Consider the following 9,875-nt stretch of genomic DNA (forward strand, 5'->3'; position numbering starts at 1 on the left):
CCAGTTTGACCTTTGACCATGTAACCTCAAAATCAATAGGGGTCATCGACTCCTTAGGATGTGCCAGTGTACCAAGATGGATGTCTGTCAAGCAAAGGTTTCTTAAGATATTGAGCGGACAATGTCTTCCAATGTCCAGAGTAGATTGACCCTTGACCTTTATACCTGAAAACAATAGGGGTCCTCTTCTCATAACAACCCACATATGAAATGTTACGATCAATTATATTTTGATTGAATAGATATATTAATATCAAAATCTGACTATTCCTGGATACATTGTAAACAACCCCTACTCCGGAAAAGATAATTTATATGCAGACAAAACTGACCATTCACACTATTTGAATGTTTAAATACTGTGTTTTGCAGTAGAATATTCATTATTTCAACACCATAATAATCGTGCAAAAAAAAAAAGAAAAAAAAAAAAAAGAAGAAAATTTCATTTATTACATGTATAAATGACGATTATTGTGATTGCGTCATAAATACTGTACTGTACAATTTGGTTGGGAATAAATCATCAAGAGGTTCCCATTTTGTCAAACACGTTAGTTATATTACAATACACAAATCGAATCGTAAGCCGTTCTATCCCATTCATTGGGATGAAAGCTGATTGGCGGAGAGAGAAATGTGAAAGGTCGGGTCTGTGTTTGGGCGTTGTCATTGGTATTTGTGAGTTTTCTATATAAGCAGGATTCGCGCCAAACCCAAACTCACCATCTGACACTCCTACCCGGGCCAATGATTTAGTATTCATACAGTATGTAAAAGTATATCCAAAGAAACTTCAGTTTTCGAGTCGTCCAAATACACGGTAAGAATTTGTATTTACTCTAATGGTAAATAATAATCTTATTGCCTTAAAAATTCATTATGTTATGAATGAGATAGAAAGAGAGAGCATATTCAATAATTGTATATATTTTAAGTCATCCTCCAGAATTGGGGTAGGAATTAATAAACACTAGAACTCACATAAGCACTTTGTGTTTTTATAATACTAAACAGTTATAGAGATATTGAGGATTATCAATTATATTATCTGTGCTTTTCGTTATTAATTTTACGTAATTTTCCTTCAAGATCTGTGATCAGTGTTCAACAGTCATACAGAAATTAAGATAAAGCTACAAACACCCTAGTCTTGTATAACAAAATAACTATGACTTTTGAAACATCTACCACCAAAGGCGATTGTGTGTATGATACATGTATATAAATGAATAGGGTGACTGTCCTCCAACAAGAAACACAGTCTTATGATCAGAGTTTAACATCATGATCATGCATGCAGCGTTTTAAACAAAAATGCATAAGTAAACATCTAAGCCTTGACTAACGAAATAATTGTTTTATGACCTTGACGGGTGCATATAATGATGTGAATCGTACAGTGTATGTGACTCTACCAATGTATCTGTACTGCTGTCAATCAACTCAGCGAACTGGAAATAATGGGGAGGGTGGATCAATGTCTGCTCTATCCTTTACTACTTCAAAATTCCGTTTGCGCTATCATAAAATCAGTGGCGGATTTAAGGGGGCATGGGAAGCGCACGCCCCCGTCCTCCCCTAATTTTTTCTAAGTTTAATGCTATTATATATTTTCTCTCAGAATACAATTTAATTAAAAACATGATGGAGTACATGTAAATAAATGACGTAGATAATGTGAATCAGTGAATCACACCACTTTTTAACAATAGGATTCATAAAAAAACCTGTTAGTTCTTCAACTCGGAATGTTGAATTTCACTGTTTATATACCGGTTTAGGTTTCAATCGGACATGTCCATTCAATAATGCAGTAGAACATACAAAAATATTTTAAAAGTAGCAGGTGAATCTCAAGAGATTTTAAAGTACTAAAACATCCCGAGAGTTACGAGAGAAAAACCGAAGCTTGTCTGGCTAGTGAAAAATCTTGGATAAATAAATTAATCTGTGATGGAATTTTTCGGCATTTGAGTGGGGTTTGTATTGGCCAATCATTACAATGCTTTGAAAATGCCTTCAATGTTTAAATTACGGGTTATTAAATTTTTCATGATGACATTGGTCGAGTAAATTTGTCAATTAGCAAATATGGCTAGTGTCTCAGAAAAAGTTTTCGCGAAGACTAAATTGTGGATATCAATTGATTTTTTATGAAGAAATTCAATATTCACATGAATTTCTGAATTAATCAACATGATCTCTAAAATGCGCATCCATAACCGATTGACACTTTATTTGATGTCAAATTGAAATGTATAAATCAGTTATTTTTCCTGGATGTCGCCCATGTCTGTAAATGAAAAAAGCTCGAGACAGTCTACAGCGTTCAGAGCAAACAGGATTTAATGACGTTATAAAGTTATTCCCAAATTAGATTACAACAGTGAAGTCGGGTTTTTAAGGCACACTAATTCCGAAATAGAAATTGAATGAAGCAATTCTACCTTTATACTTAAAAGCAATAATATACACAAACAATTCTGGAAATCAAAGTTAACATTAAATAAAACATTATTTTATAGATGTAGGTCATACGATTTCACCTTAACTTGTTAGTTTTACGGAGTCAAGCGTTTTAAATTCTTTATGTCAAACAACTCTTGATGGTACTTGGTTACGAATCTTTAAAACAGTAAACGTAACAACAGTACAGTTATTGCGTTGTTTAGCAGTTTTAGAACGCATTAGTTGTAATTTTACTTTGTTCATTGTATTTTCCCCGTCCTCAGGAAGGGGCAAATTGTTCCCGAAAGACAATCAATATTGTTCGTGTCGTTGGTTATGCTTTATAAAGCTAACGCTTCGACTTTTATATTTTCGACCTTGGAGGTTATCCTGTAACATACACTAAAACGAAATCTTTATTTCTTAAGATTTTGAAATGACGCGTATGAATACATATATACGTAACAATGTAAACAATAACATGGTTATGCGAGTTGCTGAGCAGAATCAAATGGATTGCACGCCAAATTAAAGGTGCAACGGTTAAAAGATGGATTATATGAAGAGGACAAGCAGTGACTATAAATAGCGCTAAAATTTGAACGGGAAAGAGGCATTCATACCAGAGAAAAGTAGTCGCGAGTGCTTAGAGCAGATGTTCTCCCGGACCAAATTTTCTTCCAATAAGCATGGTTGTTAAGTCATCACTTTAAAAGTTATTTAATGATTTAAAACGAAATAAAAATTTAGAGAAGGATCAATCAACTTTTTTTAAAATAAAAAGGCAAAAGATGCACCAGTGCAGATTGTTGATCGTTTAGGATATATACGTGTACGTGTGTGCCTTTATTCTGCTTAAGTGGATCAAAAATATTTCTACAGAGGACACTCTTCGTACATGTATTTACATAAAACCCAAAATTGTGTTTATGAACGCAGTGCTTGTCTGTATCTTGAGGGAATCAATGCACGCGCATTTCATAGGATTGTAAACACGTGCGGAGATAACACAAAGATTTCCAAAAAAAAAAAAGGTCAAAAGTATTCATTAGTTCGAGTCCCATGGGGATCCGGGTTAGAATAGGTCCTCAGTGCCCCATTGCATGTCGTAAGAGGCGACTAAATGGGACGGCCCTTCGGATGAGACCGCAAAAACCGAAGTCCCGTGTCTCAGTAGGTGTGGCACGATTAAGATCCCTCCCTGCTCAATGGCCATAAGCGCCCAGCATAGGCCTAAATTTTGCAGCCTTTCCCCGGCAATGATGACATCTCCATATGAGTGAAAGATTCTCGAGAGGGACGTTAAACAATATTCAATCAATCAATCATTTGTTCGAAAAAATAGCTTAATGATAAATCAATTTAAAGTGTATGCACACATTTTCATTGTAAAACCTTTTTCACTGATCATCACCTTTGGTGCGATGTTGATGGTTGAGTCACGTGATACATGTATATAAGCATAAACAGGGTTCATACTTTGTTTTGAAAATGAAAAGTTTAAATGTCGCAAATACGTATTTGCGTCAGTTTTTTTTTTAAAATTAGAGTTTGCTCTTTCATATTATTAATTTTAAAAACACCAGATTGCTACGCGTAGCCACATGTCCACCGCCGCCGCAAATAAAATTGAAGCACAAAAGTCCCTTAACTCCTGTAAAATTTGTAAAATCTAAATTGTGGTGGAATATTATCAGCTACATATTGTGACTAACAATGTTGCAAAATTTGAAGAAAATCCATTTCGCAAAAAAAAAGGAAGGGGGGGGGGGTTGACAACACCATGGACAAAACGCTTTTCATTTATCTTCATATCTCAACTACAGAAGTCATATTGCGAATTTCTGAGAAAATAACTTTTTATTTTCTTCATCAGTATATACACTATAAGGCTGAATTCAATGTACATGTAATTGCAAGAAACGAACAGTTTTAAAATACAAAAATGCTGATTATTTACTACATTCCAACAAACACTTTTACAGTAAGTAATTATCCTTGTAAGTGAGTTGGCCTCGATATCTTGCATGACATATGCACTCAAAATAATAAGAATAAAAATGATTGGGAATTTTTTCAAAAGATAATAAATTCCGCTTTAACAATCAAAACTGGTTCCAGCAGAAGTAAACATATGACAGGTACAAGTGAAAGCGGACAGAAAACATGAACATCTCAACATCTTATAGTCTTTATTGTCATTGAACAGCTTTGTGAAATGTAAACCATTATGACTGAAGAGATGAGTATACGTCTATCCATGCTCAGTTTTAATAATTCCATGCAGATATCACAAACGTTAAGTGGTTGGAAATCGAACATGGCTACATGTGTGTATACAATATAGATGTACATGTATTTGCTTCTGCAAAATGAAGACTTTTCAACATATTGATCTCAAGAACAAGACACCTTCTAACGTGTGGCAGAACTCTAGATTCATGTGCACGGTGAAATTCCCAAACACTTCAATGTTTTGAAGCTGGCTCTTCCGGCTTACTGATAGTTCCTTGCTCCACGTGCTCTTTTAGGTTTGTCAAAACCATAGTTTTAGTAGGAGACATTGAATAGCACACACTTCATTCACTTGCAACTTTTAAGCTTAAGGAAGCCCTGACTGCATCTGTAAGAAAAAATGCATGTATTTACGAAAGGGTCCAATCCGGAACCAAAATTGAGGTCCAATCCGGCACGCTTATCGTGGAAACGACCATATTCCAATCCTGCACATAAGTAAATGTTCAAATTAAGATATTTATCTAACCAAGGCGATTTAAGGGACAAATCGCATACATTGGATCAAGTTTTCATCAAAAAATATGTGCCGAGTCTATTTTACAGAAATTATCTTTCTTAAAATGCATTAAAACACAATTAGAAACATCGTCGCCCGCTTCGAATTCTATCGAGAAAACATCGTCAACTTCGATCAATGAATTTACAGTTGTACGTGTACATGAGTAAGAATTCCAACAACCAATCAACTTAATGATGCCTCCCTGGCCAGGCAGTGTTTTAAATTCATAAATTCGACGTCTAATAAGTCGGTAAAATGAAGAGTGTTAAGAACCTTTATTTGGAACTGCCGTCTGCCATCTTCTTTTGTCCATTCCTGCACACGATCATGACAGTGATATTGTTAATGCCATCTTCAGTTAATTTTTCTCCATATTGTCTACCAATCACACTTATCACTTCCGGCCAATGAAATTCTGCTACAGATCCAGATATAAAGAAAGTGTTAGGACCATACTGTCTTAATTTGGCCAACATGTCTAAATGCCTAAGTATTGAGGTGTTCCCCGAATATTTTAAAAGTTGGCAAATATCTGATTTTCTCTTAATAACTTAGAAATTCTCTGATGATCTTTTAGTTGTCCACATGTTATGTCTTCTTGAAAGCTATTTCTGGTGGTGATAGATGTACATGAACTTTGTTTTATTGCTTTATCTTTCCAACCAAACCAAAGACATGAAAGTGTATTCTGGGCTTTTAGCAAATCTGCTGTCACAGGCTCTTTAAATCAGCACGGATCATGGACGATATTCCTTCCTAATCATACCGCCAGTTCCTTAAGATCAAATTTACAAACAATTCCCTCTCAACATAAGCAACATTCTTAGTCTTATTTCAAGTTCAAGTCTACACCCTGTATTTCCTACAGCTATACTTCTACTATTGCATCCAAACTTTTTAATGATAAACAAACTTTGCAGAGCCTAGATATAGACCATCTTATACGTAATCCACCAACGTGTTTTTGTTGTTCGTTTTCTTTCAACTATAGTCCAGCTGGGCATGTCATTACTGGTGATGTTGATATATAGTCCAGCTGGGCGTGTCATTACTGGTGATGTTGATATATAGTCCAGCTGGGCATGTCATTACTGGTGATGTTGATATAGTCCAGCTGGGCATGTCATTACTGGTGATGTTGATGTATAGTCCAGCTGGACATGTCATTACTGGTGATGTTGATATAGTCCAGCTGGGCATGTCATTACTGGTGATGTTGATATAGTCCAGCTGGGCATGTCATTACTGGTGATGTTGATATATAGTCCAGCTGGGCATGTCATTACTGGTGATGTTGATGTATAGTCCAGCTGGACATGTCATTACTGGTGATGTTGATATAGTCCAGCTGGGCATGTCATTACTGGTGATGTTGATATATAGTCCAGCTGGACATGTCATTACTGGTGATGTTTATATATAGTCCAGCTGAGCATGTCATTACTGGTGATGTTGATATATAGACCAGCTGGACATGTCATTACTGGTGATGTTGATATATAGTCCAGCTGGGCATGTCATTACTAGTGATGTTGATATAGTCAGGCTGGACATGTCATTACTGGTGATGTTGATATATAGTCCAGCTGGACATGTCATTACTGGTGATGTTGATATAGTCCAGCTGGGCATGTCATTACTGGTGATGTTGATATATAGTCCAGCTGGACATGTCATTACTGGTGATGTTGATATATAGTCCAGCTGAGCATGTCATTACTGGTGATGTTGATATATAGACCAGCTGGACATGTCATTACTGGTGATGTTGATATATAGTCCAGCTGGGCATGTCATTACTGGTGATGTTGATATAGTCAGGCTGGACATGTCATTACTGGTGATGTTGATATATAGTCCAGCTGGACATGTCATTACTGGTGATGTTGATATATAGTCCAGCTGGGCATGTCATTACTGGTGATGTTGATGCATAGTCCAGCTGGACATGTCATTACTGGTGATGTTGATATATAGTCCAGCTGGACATGTCATTACTGGTGATGTTGATATAGTCCAGCTGGGCATGTCATTACTGGTGATGTTGATATAGTCAGGCTGGACATGTCATTACTGGTGATGTTGATATATAGTCCAGCTGGACATGTCATTACTGGTGATGTTGATATATAGTCCAGTTGGACATGTCATTACTGGTGATGTTGATATATAGTCCATTTGGACATGTCATTACTGGTGATGTTGATATATAGTCCATTTGGACATGTCATTACTGGTGATGTTGATATATAGTCCAGTTGGACATGTCATTACTGGTGATGTTGATATATAGTCCAGTTGGACATGTCATTACTGGTGATGTTGATATATAGTCCAGCTGGGCATGTCATTACTGGTGATGTTGATATAGTCAGGCTGGACATGTCATTACTGGTGATGTTGATATATAGTCCAGTTGGACATGTCATTACTGGTGATGTTGATATATAGTCCAGCTGGACATGTCATTACTGGTGATGTTGATATAGACCAGCTAGACATGTCATTACTGGTGATGTTGATATAGTCAGGCTGGACATGTCATTACTGGTGATGTTGATATAGTCCAGCTGGACATGTCATTACTGGTGATGTTGATATATAGTCCAGCTGGACATGTCATTACTGGTGATATACTAATAGTTGAAAATCAGGACCTCAAATAACTTATTCTAAAAGGTCCTAAATACAGAAAACGTCGGTCTTTTAATTGTTAAAAGCATAAGAGGAATATTAAAATCCCGCATTAGACATATTAAAACAAAAGTACGTACCATTTATCCTTCTGTGTTTAGTAAACCAGAAGTGATAAAAGAATTAGATAGGTTACATGAGGAATGTTTTGGTTCCAGCTGACAAAGCTTGTAACAACATTGTCTTTGTTTGTAGGGCTCATTATTACAACTCTATTTTTAAACGAACTTGGCATTAAATCCACATTTGGTAATCGTACTTATACTTCAACTGCCCTTTCAAAAGATGAAATTCTTCAAAACCATGCTTCAGTTTTAGACACATTTAATATTTCAGCCAATGGGTCGAATGGATATGAGTTACCATACCTATACTGGATTCCTAAACTACATTAAAAAAAAACTTACAAAGATACATTGCAGGATCCAGTAAGTGCTCTACCAAGCCCCTACTTTGCTCCTGACGAAAATATTAACAGCTGTGAAGGAGGAACTTCAAACTTACTGTGCGACTACATATGCCAGAAGTGGTGTTAGTGAAAATGTGGATTTTAAAAAATTCTGAAGAACTTTTAGTAAACTTGAAATCGCAAACCTTTTCCCAAATCAATAACATCAAAACCTATGACTTTTCAACACTATACACGACCATACCTCACGATACCGCCGCGGTGGCCGAGAGGTCAGAGCGTTCGCCCCCCATGCGGAAGGCCGGGGTTCGAATCCCGGCCGCGACACACCTAAGTCGTTAAAACAGGTAGTGACAGTTCCATCGTCAAACGCTCGGCATCAGATGTGAATGTCACGAGTCCTCGGAGATGACCTTAAAAAGGAATGACCCGTGTCACAGTAGGTGTGGCACGCTAAAGAACCCCCACTGCTCAATGGCCGTAAGTGCCGTGCATAGGCCTAAATTTGAAGCCCTTCATCGGTCTTAGTGACGTCTCCATATGAGTGAAAAATTCTCGAGTGAGACGTTAAGCAAGATGCAATCCTCACCATAAATTAAAGACTAGACTTTTTGACATCATAGACAGTTGCTTCTTCAACAAAAATGGAAAAAGAAAATATTCATATCTAGTGATCAGTCATCCAAAAACTTACTTTGTTAAACACCACTCTCATTCCACGCACAAGTTGAAATAAATATGCTTCTCCATCGTCAACTTCCCATATTTATGTAGCAATATTCCATTATCACCTGTGTTTATATCTCTCAACTGATTCGATATGCAAGAGCTTGTTCTACGTATAGTCATTTTTAAATCGAGTCAAGCTACTGACAAACAAGTTGATGGTACAGGGGTTTCAACAGTCTCAATTGAAATAAGCATTTCGCAAATTCTATGGTCGTTATAACGATCTAGCTCGTCAATGCAACCTATCATTGGGTCAAATGCTGTCTCACGTGTTTCATACCGATTGTTAGGCCGTTCTTGGCACTCTGATTTTGACTACGGATAACTCCGTTTACTTGATCAGGATATAGGGCTCACGACGGGTGTGACCGGTCGACAGGGGATGCTTACTCCTACGCACCTGATCCCACCCCTGGTGTGTCCAGGGGTCGATCCGTGTTTGCCCAACTATCTATTTTGTATTGCTTATAGAAGTTATGAGATTTATCACTGTTCGTTGTCTTCGCCTTTCATAGAAGTCTGGAATTAATATATTTTTGGGGTGTTAACCTTATTTTCCTTTGATTTGGCATATTGTATGTAAATTTTCCATCAGGAAACAATTAGGGGATAGACATCTGTTCCCACTCTTGGTATTTGTTGTTATTGGTATTTGAACTTCTCCAGGTGCTATGTTTAAAATTTGATTTGTATGAACATCAGGTCGATCTGTTGGATAAATACATGTGTCTATATTCACACTTCTCTCATTTTGAAGATTGGTGACATTGTTATGGATGGCCGAATTGTTTGTTG

General features: G+C 36.8%; 1 protein-coding gene across 1 annotated transcript in view; it reads left to right on the forward strand.

The window, feature by feature from the left end:
* The first annotated feature begins 618 nt into the window (after window positions 1–618).
* LOC125649369 (vesicular glutamate transporter 3-like) overlaps window positions 619–9,875 on the forward strand; it is a 53,517-nt gene continuing 44,260 nt past the window's right edge. Inside the window, exon 1 of the mRNA XM_048876866.2 lies at window positions 619–823. The gene's annotated coding sequence lies outside the window, so the exon portion shown is untranslated. The remainder of the gene's footprint in view (window positions 824–9,875) is intronic.

This window comes from Ostrea edulis, chromosome 5 (assembly GCF_947568905.1).
Source record: "Ostrea edulis chromosome 5, xbOstEdul1.1, whole genome shotgun sequence".
NCBI classification, from domain to species: Eukaryota; Metazoa; Mollusca; class Bivalvia; order Ostreida; family Ostreidae; genus Ostrea; species Ostrea edulis.